This window comes from Silene latifolia, chromosome 6 (assembly GCF_048544455.1).
Source record: "Silene latifolia isolate original U9 population chromosome 6, ASM4854445v1, whole genome shotgun sequence".
In the NCBI taxonomy this organism is placed as follows: domain Eukaryota; kingdom Viridiplantae; phylum Streptophyta; class Magnoliopsida; order Caryophyllales; family Caryophyllaceae; genus Silene; species Silene latifolia.
In genome coordinates this window covers 44,344,469-44,360,367 of record NC_133531.1, presented here as the reverse complement: position 1 = coordinate 44,360,367, position 15,899 = coordinate 44,344,469, and positions in this window count along the sequence as shown.

Here is a 15,899-nt window from a genome sequence, read left to right as displayed (position 1 = left end):
CGACTTCGAGGTGACAAATAACGCAGCAGAATACGAAGCTTGCCTCATTGGGCTACAAGCGGCAGTAGGCTTAAGCATCAAGAATATTCGAGTACATGAAGATTCATGCTTGATCATCAACCAAATTACGGGGTCTTGGAACATTCGAAGTGAAAGCCTAGCACCCTATCAGGCTAGGATAGACCAAGTTGCCCAATTCTTCGATCAAGTGACTTATCTACACCTACCTTGAGAAGAGAATAAATTTGCAGATGCTCTTGCAAAACTTGCATCTTGGATTAATATGCCAGATGATATGGTAGAAATGCCTTTATGCATCGAACGACGGTCAGAACCAGCTTATGTGCACCAAATCACAGATGAAGAGGAAAACCCAGGGGAGGCTTGGTTTCAAGCAATTCTAAACTTCAAGCTCAATGGCACCTATCCACCAGATATGGATAAAAGAGGACAACGTGCAATACGCCTACTAGCCTCTCAATGCATTCTTATGCAAGGAGAACTGTATAAAAGAACACCTCTTAGTGTAATCTTGCATTGCCTTGATCGTTCACAGGCACAGAAAGTGATGGAAGAAGTCCATGATGGAGAATGTGGCCCTCACATGAGTGGACCAATGATGGTAAAGAAATCACGCGTTCGGGATATTACTTGACCATAATGGAATCCGATTGCATCAAATATGTCAGACATTGCCACAACTGCCAAATCTTCGGGAATGTGCAACATGTCCCTCCTTCATTACTCTACACCATGACATCTCCTTGGCCATTTTCTGCTTGGGGAATCGACATCATCAGGGAGATTACCCCAGCCGGAACAGGAGGTAACTATTTCATTTTGGTGGCAATCGATTATTTCACCAAATGGGTAGAAGCAGCGTCCTACACTAGTCTCACAGCCAAAAAGGTGGCAAAGTTCATACAAACCAATATCATCTGTCGATATGGTTGCCCACATGAGATCATCAGTGACAATGGATCATGTTTCCAGGCTGAGACTGAACAATTGCTAACCAAGTACAAGATCAAACACCACCATTCCTCGCCATACAGACCACAAACTAATGGCGCGGTAGAGGCATCCAACAAGAATGTTGTCACCATCCTCAAGAAAATGATTGACAATTATCGGGATTGGCCAAGTAAGATACCGTTTGCCTTATGGGGATATGTCACATCCGTCAGGATGCCCACCGGGGCTACTCCTTTCTATTTAACTTACGGCATGGAAGTCGTGCAACCAGTTGAACTGTAAATCCCGTCCTTGCGTATTCTACTCGAAAGTCAAATCCCAGAAGCTGATTGGAAGAGAGATAGATATGAAGAATTCGTCCTCTTGGATGAACGAAGGTTGCGTGCATTACACAATGTGCAAATGTATCAAGCACGTATCAAACGAGCCTTCAACAAAAGGGTTAAGCCTAGAAACATCAAAGAAGGAGATTAGTCCTCAAATCAGTTAGAGCTCTTTTACCTGTCGATCCACGAGGAAAGTTCAAACCCAACTGGGCTGGATTATTCTTGGTCAAGTCCATACTCCCGGGGGGTGCGGTTAGAATCACAGACCTAGATGGGAATGAATTTGCCAACCGAACTAACCTCGACCAACTAAAACGATATTATGCCTAGAAACGCGCCTCGCGTGACACCACGTGTCGCTCATGCGGCACGAAATAAAAAAAGTAGCCCCTGGCCCGCTGAAATAAAGCTTATGTCACCTTGCTCTTGCATTCTGACAATTCGTCATCCTCATATCATCAAATAAATTGAATTGTGCTTTAGGAGTAAGTAAAGCTCATGCTCATTTTCTAGTTCATTACAAGCTCTTGCTTAGAACAATTATTCTTTTACATTTACTTGAACTATGCGCAAGGGTTTGATTTCATTTTCAAAATGAATACGTAGGCAATCCTTCACGGGATACAACCCATTATTTTAAATGTAAATAGAAGGACATTTGCATATGCATTTGGAATTCAACAAGAATAATAAAAGAAAATCACAACGGTTTCATAACTAATTAATCTTTTATTCATTTCCTTCCATAAATAATAATAGTACGCCACATAATATAAAAATGCTAAAATAAATAGGCTTGGATTCTAAAAACCCCATCATGCATTACAAATAATAATAATAATAATAAATAATACTACGACTTAGGCTATTCTTCCATCTTCCCCTTGCCTTTGTCATTTTTGTCATATTTCTTATCTCGACCACGAGCCGGGCGCTCCTGTGTTATCTCGGATCTAATAAGCAATTGTCTCTCTTGCGGTCTGGCCTTACTATTTCGATCAACCACCATTTCGACGGCAGGAGAAGTCTTCGGTTTCTTCGACGGATGAACAACTCGGAATCCGGCTTCTTCCTCTCCCTCGGTCAAATATTTCTCCTTCTCCTTCGCTACATCACGAATCTGGTAATCAACGGGCTCGCGCTTCCTTAGCTTCTCACGGTCCTCAGGAGTAGTAGCCTTCCTCCATTTCAAGTAGGAATCCGATACCCATAATGAACTAACTGAAGAGTTTAGGAACCACATGTTTCTCTGAGCCCATTTGAGAGCCCACTCTCTACGACTCTCGGCGGTAAGCGCCACTGCAGTTTGAGGAACGGTATCGAGCTTAGGAATCTTTTGTTTTATGCCACTGCCTTATCAGTCTCTCCGGGAAGATGCATATCATGAATTCCAATCCAGGAATACGCACCGATCGAGTAGGATCCAAAGGCGATACTCCAGCAACTGATCTGAGATGCCACCATGGCACAATCCATCTGATCAAGGGACCGTCCTCATTCTTCAACTTGTTCTCTCAATAGTTGCGAACCCGGGTGAAGTTCACCATATAAAGTCTGGTCCTCATTGCAATCAACCGAGCATGGCACGCAAGAACATTAACTGGGGGCTCGATCAACCGCAGACGCTCCATGAGCCAAACCTACCAAAGCAGGAATTAGTATCCAACACAAAAAAAAAAAGAATAAAAAAAGAAAAGAAAAAAATGAAAAAGAAAAAAAAAAACAAAACAAAAAAGAAAAAAAGAAAAAAGGTTGCACTTTTTACCTGCAGAATGATAGGACTTCCTAAATAAGGGAGGTCGCGGTTAGCTTTCCTGTTATCCAATCCCAATATGATCTCCCCTAAGCATAGATAAGCTGGGCTCCTGCGCAGCTCCATTTGCTCAACCAAGCTCAGATAATGAGGATCACCTCTCATCTCCTCATCAACATGACCTTGGAGGACATAACCATACAATAGCTTGAAACCCGAATGTCCTACACCTCGCAACATAGGAAGTAGAAGGGTCTTCCCTGTTTATGAATCGATAAATGAAATCAAGCATTCGAACTCCCTTTGAGGTCACAAGGCGGTCAACCTCAGCTTTAGTCAGTCCAAGCAAGTCTCTAAACTTGTTTTTGTACCCTTGACAATGACTAGAAGGTATGGCGAGACATATGTTCAGTGGTCCCATCCACCAATTGCAGCAATTTCATCAGGAAAAGGACAGATATTACCTCCAGGGAAGGCGAACACGTAGAAATTAGGGTCCCAATATTCGAGACAAGCATCCAAGAACGGTTTTACAACCTTCACCAATTTCAAACTCAAAATTGACCCCAAATTGAAAGCACCCATATCATGCTTCTCGACATTTGTAAATTCGTTTGTCCATTCTTTGAGACGGTTTTCCAAGGCATCCATGATGTGAAAATATTCTATATAATTGGAGAGTTTTTATGTAATAGACGGAAGAAAGACGGAAGAATTGTGTGAATAAAAACTACAGCGACGTCTATATTTATACTAAAAGTTGTTTCCTAAAACCTGTCAGAACAGACAAGTTGGGGAAATGGCGCAGCACTTGCTGCACCTCTTCGAAGGGTCGCAGCTCGTGCTGCGCCTCTTCCTCAGAGGGTTTCTCTGATGTTTCCGCGTTGGATCTTTCCTAATTCCTTCAACATAATTTCCTATTCCTATAGGTTATTATTTTTGGTAATTCCGTCAAATTACCATATTTTTGTGTTTCCTAATCTTACGGGCACGCTTTTCGAGGCGAAATTGAGATTTTCGTCAAACAAGCACACTTACCCATTTCTTTTTATTTTTCTTTTTGGGGGAATCATTTCACTCCCGTTTCACATTTTATTTCAAACTTACTCATTTCTTTTTATTTATTTTTTTCTTTTGGGGGAATCATTTCACTCCCGTTTCACATTTCATTTCAAACTTATACGTTTCTTTTTTCATTTTTTTAGGGGGTAGCCCTCCCTACCGTCCGGTCATTTTCGGCAAATTTTTTGCATTTTCAGGTCCTTTCCTTGTTTTGCGCTATTTAGGCCATGTGTACAAATACGTGTTTTATGTGCAATTTCTATGTAAATTTCGGCAGCATGACGGCGTAAACCATCATCTACCAAACCTGTTCAAAGCTATCCTGCATGTACACACAAGACAACCCAGCAGCAAAGGCACTCAGGCCGCCATATATACAATCAAAGGGTCATATGTACATCAAACTGGGGGCTCTAGCCCGAAACAAAGTCCAAAAGTCCAAAATGAAAGTCCTAAAATGTACATAATGTATATGGTACAGCCGGTAACATAAGCAACAAAAAACAAAAGCTACTACTACTGGTGGGCACCTAGCTCGGTAACTCTCGCCTCGAGAGCAGCAATCTCGGCGTCTCGGACCCCCAACTCCCTCAGCAGGCGAGCCGTCTCCACCTGGGACTGCGCTAGCTCACGCTCCAGGTCGCGCTCCCTCTGTGAATGACTGAGAAATGGCTCATGTCAATCATTTCAAATGCAAAGAAAGTTAGAAAATTCAAAAATGAAGTAAACGAAAGGTTCATACCTGTCGTCCTCGACCACCAACAAGTGCCTCGATGGCAGTAGCCTGAAGCTGGTCGGCTACCCTCCACAAAGCCACGAACCGAGATGGTGCCACCTGCATTTCAATCAACAAAGATTCTCAATAAATGGACAAAAATGGACAAATGTATTCTTATACAAAAGCTAACTGAGTTGGGAACTCACCCTCCGAATCAAATGCTGCCACTCATCCAGGCCAGCATCTGTCACCACCTCGCCAAAGTCGCGAAGCTCGGAGATCGTCGTCATCCCCGCCGCGTCGGGGTACGCTAGGGGCTCGACGCCCGCCTCCTCAACCTCCTGCAAATATTCAAATGGTTCCTCTATTTGATGATCATTCATCATTTCTCATCAAATCAACTAGTAAAGGAAAAATGAAGCACTTACCACGACCGGCCAGTACGCCAACCTCCGGCGAGTGAACGCAGAGTAATCCTCGCCAGGAAGAAGGAGAGCGTCGCCACCGACGTCTGCCAGATCAGCCTCCCTCTCAGCCTCGAAAGGCTCCCTAAACATCGTCCAAGGAGGATCGATGGGGACCGTGAAGACATCACGAGAGCACTGACGAGTCAAACACTCACCCAAGTACCACACTGGACCCATCTGTAACACCCGCGAATTTCCCATTTTGACATTTAAAATTTATTTAACAGTTTTATTACTTCATTTTATAATTCTGGATTATTCAATTTAATTAATTTTATGTCAAACCCGATTTTTATAAACGTATTATATAAAAGCTCATTTTCATACAAATACGTATTATTAAATTATATTTTGAGGCATGATTTTTATAAGAATATATTTATTCGCATTTTTGGTCGGATAATAATAATGACCGCAATAATACTACTTTATGCCTTAAAATCCGACTAACATTAGACCGTCACATTTCAATAGGGAATCTTGTCTAAACACGGACCAATCGAATATTGACAACACGCTCACCTACCCCTTACACCCTACCTCTAAATATCTCCTTTATATATTATTGTATATTTCATATAATTCGTTTATTAATATTATTATATATATATATTTATTATTATTAATATTAATAGGTGGGTGTGGTTCAATGAAAACCGTGACCCACCTCATTTCTTTCCTCTTCTCCTTTTCTTCTTCACTGCACAAAAACAAACAACAACAACAACAACAACAACAACAACAACAACAACAACAACAACAACAACGACGAAAGCAGCAACAGCAACACGCCGTTCGCATCGACCTTCAACCTCCATTTTCTCCCTTATTTCTCAACCAAACCCCATTATTTTTGTACCATTAGCTTCCTCGTCCCTTCCTCGTTCTTTTAAGGTAAGAAAGCTTATGTTTTGACTTAGTTTCGAAAAGGGCAACTTAGGACAACTCGGTTTTGGTGACTCGTGTAACTCGTTTTTCCTCCTTTTTAGTTGAAGACTGAAGATAGGATCGTGTTATGGACGTTTTTACTCGGGAATTCGAGGAGATAAGCTAACGGTGATAGGTTACTCGACAATGAGTCGATAATCCAACCCTTCAACTCGGTTTTTACACCCCTTTGTCGAAAAGTTTTATTCTTTAATTGTTGTTGATGTGTAGTTGTTGTTATTAATGACTTAGTTGTGTTTAATTTCCATTTTAACCTCTCCTGAATAGTCGTCTTAAAATGAGTTGAAATAGACGGTTTTGAATTGCGTTTTTGGAGCCGTACAAGACGGTTTTTGCGTTGGAATTGGACTGTTTCTTGGCTCTGTTTTGGAACGGGTAGAGCGCTTCTTGGGGACCGTTTTGGTGTTTGGTTTCCTCTGGTTAAATCCACTACGTACACTTGTGTCTTTCCCGCTTGAATACCCAGAAATGGGTCCATGCTTGCCCCTGTTTTGGCGGCTGTTTACGGCCTTTCCGGGCAACCACGGGTAGTGTTTTGGGTGCCTTTGTAGGGTGTGCAGAGGCGGCCTCGGGCTGGTTTCTGAATAGTGGACGTTGGCTAGTTGTGTGGGAGATGAGCGTGTGAATTTATGTATATATGTATCCGTCTCAAGCAAGTTTATATGTCCGTCTTTCGGTTCATATGTTTGTTGATTCGGGTAAGAGGTGGTAGTTGTGAGTCGACCGTTTGGTTGGGTAGGAGATAGCCGTGGGCTGTGGTGTTGGACACGGCGTGGTTGGTCGGTGACTGGCCATGGGTCGGTGGTACAGCCGCGGTTGGTAACTCGTGTCTTTGGACACGGCGGATGAGTTCTCTACTCACCCCGTCTCCTTCCTTGTTTTGGTTAGTAACAAGGTTATGTTTTTGTTCTTAAAAGATGGGCTCAATGTACTCTAGTTGTTAGGCTGACTATTCCCTTTTTTTTTGGGCTTGTTATGCTTTGTCTACCGGCCTCACCTTATTTTATCTATTGGATTGGTGTGCTCCTTGTGGTTGGGCCCTATTTGATTCATTATTGGTTTATTCGAGTGGTTTAATTTCCATCTCGTATTTTATATAACGTAATTCGTTAATATCGCTCTTTTACACATTTATTCATTTGGGCTTGACTTGTTAATCTAATTGAACTTCTCATATTTATTTATTTGGTCTTACATTGCTAATTTAATTGAAATTGTCTTATTAATTTGGTTGGACTTGTCTAGCTTGCTTGTTGGGCTAAGTTTGTTACATTCATTGGATTTGTGATGGATCACATGTTGGGTCCTACCAGGAGGCTGGAGTCTAGGATGTAGTATTGGGCCTCTCATGGTTTGACTATTATGCTCATTAGTGAGTCTTATAGGCTTGGTCATACTTTATCCCGTGATTGGATATAACGTAAACTATTCATTATCGCTTATTGTATTTTATTTAACCGGCATGTTAAATTATGAAAGGGAATATTTAGTAATATAATATACGCATGAGAAATTTATCATAAGTATTTGTACGAGTCATATTCTTGATTGTGTCTTGTATTGTTCGGTTGTGAGAGTATTGGTCCTATCGGATACTAGGGGTGAGTTATAAGCCCTCTAGTTGCGATATGATCGTCGGGATTGATGTCCCCATCAGTACTCATGGTGAGATGCAAGCCATAAGTATGAATGTGACATTAATAATTCCATCCCCGAGTCTTGGTCCTATCGGATACTAGGGGTGAGCCATAGGTCCCCTAGTTGCGATATGATCGTCGTCCTACCCGGGAGGAGAGGTCGTAGTCTAGGATGTAGTCTTGTGTGTGGTATCTCAGACATGCTTTAAAGGTAGCCTCTGAGTCGGATACTCCGTCTACTCTTTGAGTTGGTCTTACACTTGTGAGTCATATAAATGCCATGATACCATCGTATATGCTTGACATGCATTTTCGCCCTACTTGTGATGTTCTGGCAAGTACGGATTTGGCTTACTTGTGCTGTTCTGGCAAGTATGGTTTTTGGCCACTTGTGCTGTGCTGGCAAGTGAGTCTTATCTTAGTCTTTCCGCCACTTTCGTGCAGTTCTGGCGATTGGGGTACTCGATCTCCATTAGTAGTCGAGTCTTGGGTGCGTGCTGTGCTGGCGCACGTCGAATCGGGATGTACACTCGAGAATCTGCAGATTTAGACTAGGACCGTATCATTATCGTACTCCTACCCGGGAAAATTATAGTTTAAGAGTAGTAAATGTCTTGCATTATTTGGATGGTTACTTTGATCATATGTCCTTGAAATACGTGCTCGTGGCTAAGTGGTCGTGTCTGTTTCCTTGTCTTCCTTCTCCATTCATTTATTGTTGCTTTTGCCTTACTTGTTTATTCCATCTTTTCTTTTATCCTTGTTGGTTTAAACATGTATGATCCCATGTTTAGTTATTATTCGATTCACTCATGTCTTATCTAATATGATTGTTTGTTTATGTTCTTTGTTATGTTCGTTTCGACATATTGTGGCTGAGAGAAGCTTGAGTTACTCCCCACTGACTGTGGCGTTCATGTTTACACGAATGACGGGTGGTGCAGATGCTTACGTGGGGAAGACGTGCGGGCTAGCGAGAACTAAACCCTCGGACCTTAGTTTGCTAGTTAGAAACCCTTTATTTGTTTATTCGTGGGATATCTTTTCCTCGCTTTCTAGACTTGGGTTGTAATAACCTAAACTTGTCTATTGTAGTATTTGTTTCATTTCGTTCGTTTTTGGCACCCGCGTGTTAATCTTTAACTAGTAATTTAAAAGTTTTTAAAATCTCCTAAATTTCCGCTATAATTTATTAGTCATATTTTCCGCTTTATCGCGGGGTGTCACAGTTTGTATCAGAGCCTTTGTTGCTCCCGACGCACACACGTGTACCCCAAATTTAAATGTGAACTTGACCTTGAATAACGAATGAGAGATGGGTAGACTTAAGGACCTAAGGTGGTAGTCTGTAGTGTGTTTGTTCTTTGTTAGGTTCTAACATGTTTGTTGGTTGTCAATCTTTTTGTACCCTTGGATCAATGACCGTGAGCTTACCTACTTGAAGATCAGGATTTGGTGCCTATTGTCGGGAATTGAAGATTTGTTCAGCCTTTTAAGAATGCTTCTACTTCCTCGAAGATATTTCTCATCCTTTGTGTATCTTGCCTGATTCTTCTAATTCTTGATGCTTATTTATTCTTCTAAACTCTCTTTTCTCTTTCCTTGAAAGCTACTCTTATACCCCCTAACTTGTCCTTTGTTCCTTACTTATCATCCCTTGACGCCTTTTTGGATAGTACCCTTTCTTTTGAGGAATGTTGACCTTGGTTGAAAATTTTGACTTTTGAGTAGATTTTTTTTGTTTGACCCTTAACCCTGGTTTTGAGAGGTTGTGATGTTAGAAAGACCTAGCTAGTGTGGTAGGACATACCTGAATGTTTCTTATGCTTAGTTGCTTGACATGAAGTGAGTGTGGTTGATTAGTGGAATTCTTAGCGTTGTAAAGTGTGAGTTGCATATGTTACTAAGGTTATAGGACTTGGTTTTGTTGTTTATGTTTGGGATTGGAAAGGCTTGGGAAGTGTAGTGAGACGTGTCTTGGGATGCTAGTACCTAGTACTTGACTTAAAATGGATGAGATTGAACGGTGGATTTGAGGATGTTGGATTGACTAAGTAAGTCGAGTTTGTGATTGGTTTTCGTAGTTGCTTTGGATATGAAGGTTTGATAATGTGTATGTTACAATATGAGAAATGCTAATTGTGGGATTATTAGTTGGTCTAAGTGAGTGATCTTGGTTACTACTTGAGGTTTGGTATGAGAGTGAGACTAAACTACATTGTTCAGAAGTCTTAGCGCTTGTTTCAGTAACTAGAAAGGATAATGGTATGGTTGACGCCAATTGTTAAGTTAGAGAACATATTTTCAATTTATAGAGTTAGAATGAGGAAATATGAGGTGGTAAAGTGTTGTTACAACTAAGACCCTGTTCTTGAGAACTCGATGGTAGGTAAAGTTCTAGGATATCGGATTTGAAAGAATATACCTTGGGATTTTGATTGAGGGTTTTACTATTATGAGGAACTCATAGTTGACACTAGTTGCATATGAGTATCGCTTTGTTGGAAACTTTGACTTTGATCTTATGGAAGTTGTTTGTGGATTTTTGAGGATATGGAGTGGTGAAATCACACTTATAGTGGAGTACCTTGTTTCATGGAATTGCTTAGGATGAAGTAACGTAAGTGCTTTGAGGAAATCCTTGGGAGTGACGTTTGTGAGTTTTGTTGCTAGGAAGTTTTCTAACCACTTAGGATGATGTTGCTACCCGAGATTTTAGTATCAGTGTTTCCTTATTGTCTAATCTCCCTTCTTCTTTGACCATAAGCGTTACCGTTCATTCCTCTCTTCCTCACTTCGTCGTACTCCTCCTTTACTTTTGATGCTAGTAATTTACAAAAACTCTATCTTTGACATCCTTGTAGATTTGACTTCGAATCTTACCCCTAGAAATTTCATAATAGCTCTTCTGATTAGTTAAGTTTGAATCTTCTTAGCGTACTTTGTTTTTATGACGTCTAAGTTACTTTTCACTTCGTAAAATTTCTAAACATTTCAAGCTACCAGTTTTGATCCGTTGTTAAAAGTTGATGTTAGTTTTGCAAAACCTTACCTATTTTAAAAATTTGAAAATGAAAATTTGATTTAATTCCCTATTCGTTCCTTGAGCATAGACTTCTTTATCATGATTTTAATTGCTAAACCCGAGATTTCTTTAAATTGTATCCAATTTCTGTTAAATTTGATCTATTTATAATTTCTTTGTCAAAGTATAATGTCATATTTTTAGGAATTTGACTCCCTTTTTAATTTAAAAGTGAAACCTTTGTCTCTATTTCGGCTTTTGCAAAAGAAAATTTGAGTGGACTATCTTTTTCTTTTGATTTTGACGTTTATCGGATGATAGAAGTCGTTATTGGAGACGTTTGATAACTTGTTCTACGCTTGTCGGCGAATGATTTTGTTTTAAATCTGTCTTTGACTTGGAAACATAGCATTCTTCTGTGCACGACAAGAACAATTTCGTTCCATGAATGAGACTCATACTTTTGAAAACTCTTCAGTAATGCTTTTGAAAATATTTTGATTTTTGATTTATACCAAGGATTTACCTTTCGATCTGGTTCTGTCGGAAAATTTATTTGAAACTTTTGAAAGAATTTTAATTCTTACGATAATTAACCTTTTAAAATGTTTTGGTTACCGATTCCAAAATTCCAGTTTTATTTTTATAACCTTTCATTTCTACTTTCAAGTTTCGAGGACGAAACTTTTTAAAAGATGGGGTGATTGTAACACCCGCGAATTTCCCATTTTGACATGTAAAATTTATTAAACCGTTTGATTATTTCATTTTATAATTCTGGATTATTCAATTTAATTAATTTTATGTCAAACACAATTTTTATAAACGTATTATATAAAAGCTCATTTTCATAAACATACGTATTATTAAATTATATTTGGAGGCATGATTTTTATAAAAATATATTTATTCGCATTTTTGGTCGGATAATAATAATGACCGCAATAATAATAATTTATGCCTTAAAATTCGACTAACATTAGACCGTCAAATTTCAATAGGGAATCTTATCTAAACACGGACCAATCGAATATTGACAACACGCTCACCTACCCCTTACACCCTACCTCTAAATATCTCCTTTATATATTATTGTATATTTCATATAATTCTTTTATTAATATTATTATATATTATTATATATATATATTTATTATTATTAATATTAATATGTGGTTGTGGTTAAATGGAAACCGTGACCCACCTCATTTCTTTCCTCTTCTCCTTTTCTTCTTCACTGCACAAAAACAAACAAACAACAACAACAACACCGACAACGAAAGCAGCAGCAGCAACACGCCGTTCCCATCGACCTTCAACCTCCATTTTCTCCCTTATTTCTCAACCAAACCCCATTATTTTTGTACCATTAGCTTCCTCGTCCCTTCCTCGTTCTTTTAAGGTAAGAAAGCTTATGTTTTGACTTAGTTTCGAAAAAGGAAACTTAGGACAACTCGGTTTTGGTGACTCGTGTAACTCGTTTTTCCTCCTTTTTAGTTGAAGACTGAAGATAGGATCGTGTTATGGACGTTTTTACTCGGGAATTCGAGGAGATAAGCTAACGGTGATAGGTTACTCGACAATGAGTCGATAATCCACCCCTTCAACTCGGTTTTTACACCCCTTTGTCGGAAAGTTTCATTCTTTAATTGTTTTTTATGTGTAGTTGTTGTTATTAATGAGTTAGTTGTGTTTAATTTCCATTTTAACCTCGCCTGAATAATCGTCTTAAAATGAGTTGAAATAGACGGTTTTGAATTGCGTTTTTGGAGCCGTACAAGACGCTTTTCGCGTTGGAATTGGACTGTTTCTTGGCTCTGTTTTGGAACGGGTAGAGCGCTTCTTGGGGACCGTTTTCGTGTTTGGTTTCCTCTTGTTAAATCCACTACGTACACTTATGTCTTTCCCGCTTGAATACCCATAAATGGGTCTATGCTTGCCCCTGTTTTGGCGGCTGTTTACGCCCTTTCAGGGCAACCACGGGGAGTGTTTTGGGTGCCTTTGTAGGGTGTGCAGAGGCGGCCTCGGGCTGGTTTCTGAATAGTGGAGGTTGGCTAGTTGTGTGGGAGATGAGCGTGTGAATTTATGTATATATGTATCCATCTCAAACAAGTTTATATGTCCGTCTTTCGGTTCACATGTTTGTTGATACGGGTGAGAGGTGGTAGTTGTGAGTCAACCGTTTGGTTGGGTAGGAGATAGCCGTGGGCTGTGGTGTTGGACATGGCATGGTTGGTCGGTGATTGGCCGTGGGTCAGTGGCGCAGCCGCGGTTGGTAACTCGTGTCTTTGGACACGGTGGATGAGTTCTCTACTCACCCGTCTCCTTCCTTGTTTTGGTTAGTAACAAGGTTATGTTTTTGTTCTTAAAAGATGGGCTCAATGTACTCTAGTTGTTGGGCTGACTATTCTCCTTTTTTCGAGCTTGTTATGCTTTGTCTACCGGGCTCACCTTATTTTATCTATTGGATTGGTGTGCTCCTTGTGGTTGGGCCCTATTTGATTCATTATTGGTTTATTCGAGTGGTTTAATTTCCATCTCGTATTTTATATAACGTAATTCGTTAATATCGCTCTTTTACACATTTATTCATTTGGGCTTGACTTGTTAATCTAATTGGACTTCTCATATTTATTTATTTGGTCTTGCATTGCTAATTTAATTGAAATTGTCTTATTAATTTGGTTGGACGTGTCTAGCTTGCTTGTTGGGCTAAGTTTTTTACATTCAGTGGATTTGTGATGGATCACATGTTGGGTTCTTGTGATTTCTAGTATTGGGCCTCTCATGGTTTGACTATTGGGCTTATAAGTGAGTCTTATAGGTTTGGTCATACTTTATCCCGTGATTGCATATAACGTAAACTATTCATTATCGCTTATTGTATTTTATTAAACCGGCATGATAAATTATGAAAGGGAATACTTAGTAATATAATAAAAGCATGAGAAATTTATCATAAGTATTTGTACGAGTCATATTCTTGATTGTGTCTTGTATTGTTCGGTTGTGAGAGTCTTCGTCCTATCGGATACTAGGGGTGAGCTATAAGCCCTCTAGTTGTGATATGATCGTCGGGATTGATCTTCCCATCCGTATTCATGGTGAGATGCAAGCCATAAGTATGAATGTGACATTAATAATTCCGTCCCCGAGTCTTGGTCCTATCGGATACTAGGGGTGAGCCATAGGCCCTCTAGTTGCGATATGATCGTCGTCCTACCAGGAGGCTGGAGTCTATAAGGTAGTCTTGTGTGTGGTATCTGGGACATTCTTTAAAGGTAGCCTCTGAGTCGGATACTCCGTCTACTCTTTGAGTTGGTCTTACACTTGTGAGTCGTATTCTTGTGAAAACGCCATGATACCATCGTATGTGCTTTTACATGCATTTTTGCCCTACTTGTGCTGTTCTGGCAAGTACGGATTTGGCCTACTTGTGCTATTCTGGCAAGTATGGTTTTTGGCCACTTGTGCTGTGCTGGCAACTGAGTCTTATCTTAGTCTTTCCGCCACTTTCGTGCTGTTCTGGCGATTAGGGTACTCGATCTCCATTAGCAGTCGAGTCTTGGGTGCGTGCTGTGCTGGCGCACGTCGAATCGGAATGTACACCCGAGAATCTGCAGATTTAGACTAGGACCGTATCATTATCGCAGTCCTACCCGGGGAAATTATAGTCTAAGAGTAGTAAATGTCTTGCATTATTTGGATGGTTACTTTGGTCATATCTCCTTGAAATACGTGCTCGTGGCTAAGTGGTTGTGTCTGTTTCCTTGTCTTCCTTCTCCATTCATTTATTGTTGCTTATGCCTTGCTTGTTTATTCAATCTTTTCTTTTATCCTTGTTGGTTTAAACACGTATGATCCCATGTTTAGTTATTATTCAATTCACTAATGTCTTATCTAATATGATTGTTTGTTTATGTTCTTTGTTATGTTCGTTTCGACATATTATGGCTGGGAGAACCTTGGGTTACTCCCCACTGGCTGTGGCGTTCATGTTTACATAAATGACAGGTGGTGAAGATGCTTACATGGGGAAGACGTGCGGGCTAGCGAGAACTAAACCCTTGGACCTTAGTTTGCTAGTTATAAACCCTTTATTTGTTTATTCGTGGGATATCTTTTCCCCGCTTTCTAGACTTCGGTTGTAATAACCTAAACTTGTCTATTGTAGTATTTGTTTCATTTCGTTCGTTTTTGGCACCCGCGTGTTAATCTTTAACTAGTAATTTAAAAGTTTTTAAAATCTCCTAAATTTCCGCTATAATTTATTAGTCATATTTTCCGTATTATCGCGGGGTGTCACACCATAGACGTCCTCAGCAGCAACTGGCTTGAGCTCCTAGGTCGAAGGAACTCATCCACGAAAGGAGGAGCGCCAGCATAGTCCGCCCAAGGCCTGGGCACCCACTGAGACAAGCAAACAAGAGGTCATTCCTATGATCGTTTCTAAAGAGTAATGAATAAGTAAGTAAAAGAAAATGATCAAGAAGTACTCACGTCACTCAACTTCAGGGCATTCACGCCCCGTCAACAGACATTGTAAGAAGAGCGCTGGCTCTTCCTACGACACATCACCCAATCCCTCACAACGGGATAAGCTCTCGCCCCCGGCTCCATCCTCATTGGCGCGAAGCCCGGAAAGTAGGAGTACACCCACGCCTGCAAAACAAGGTAATCAATGACGATCTTTCGCGATTCAATAAGGAAAAGAAATGATGTTTCATGATACAAAATGAAGGTTCATACCTCCAACAGCAGTCCAGGGCCAACAGTAGCAGGAGAAGTCCCCTTCTCCAGCAGCTCGGGATGGACCATGGCCCTCATGTAGCGAGTGAGGACCGCAAAGCCAGGAGTGTCCCAGTCCCAACGACCCAGGTCACTCAAGTCAGAAAGGAAAGGAAAAATCTTCGTCGCCAGCCTCTCCCCCTTGTCTCCAAGTTAGAGTGAAGACAAGAACCAGAGCCACAGGCGAGCTCTCTGCTCTG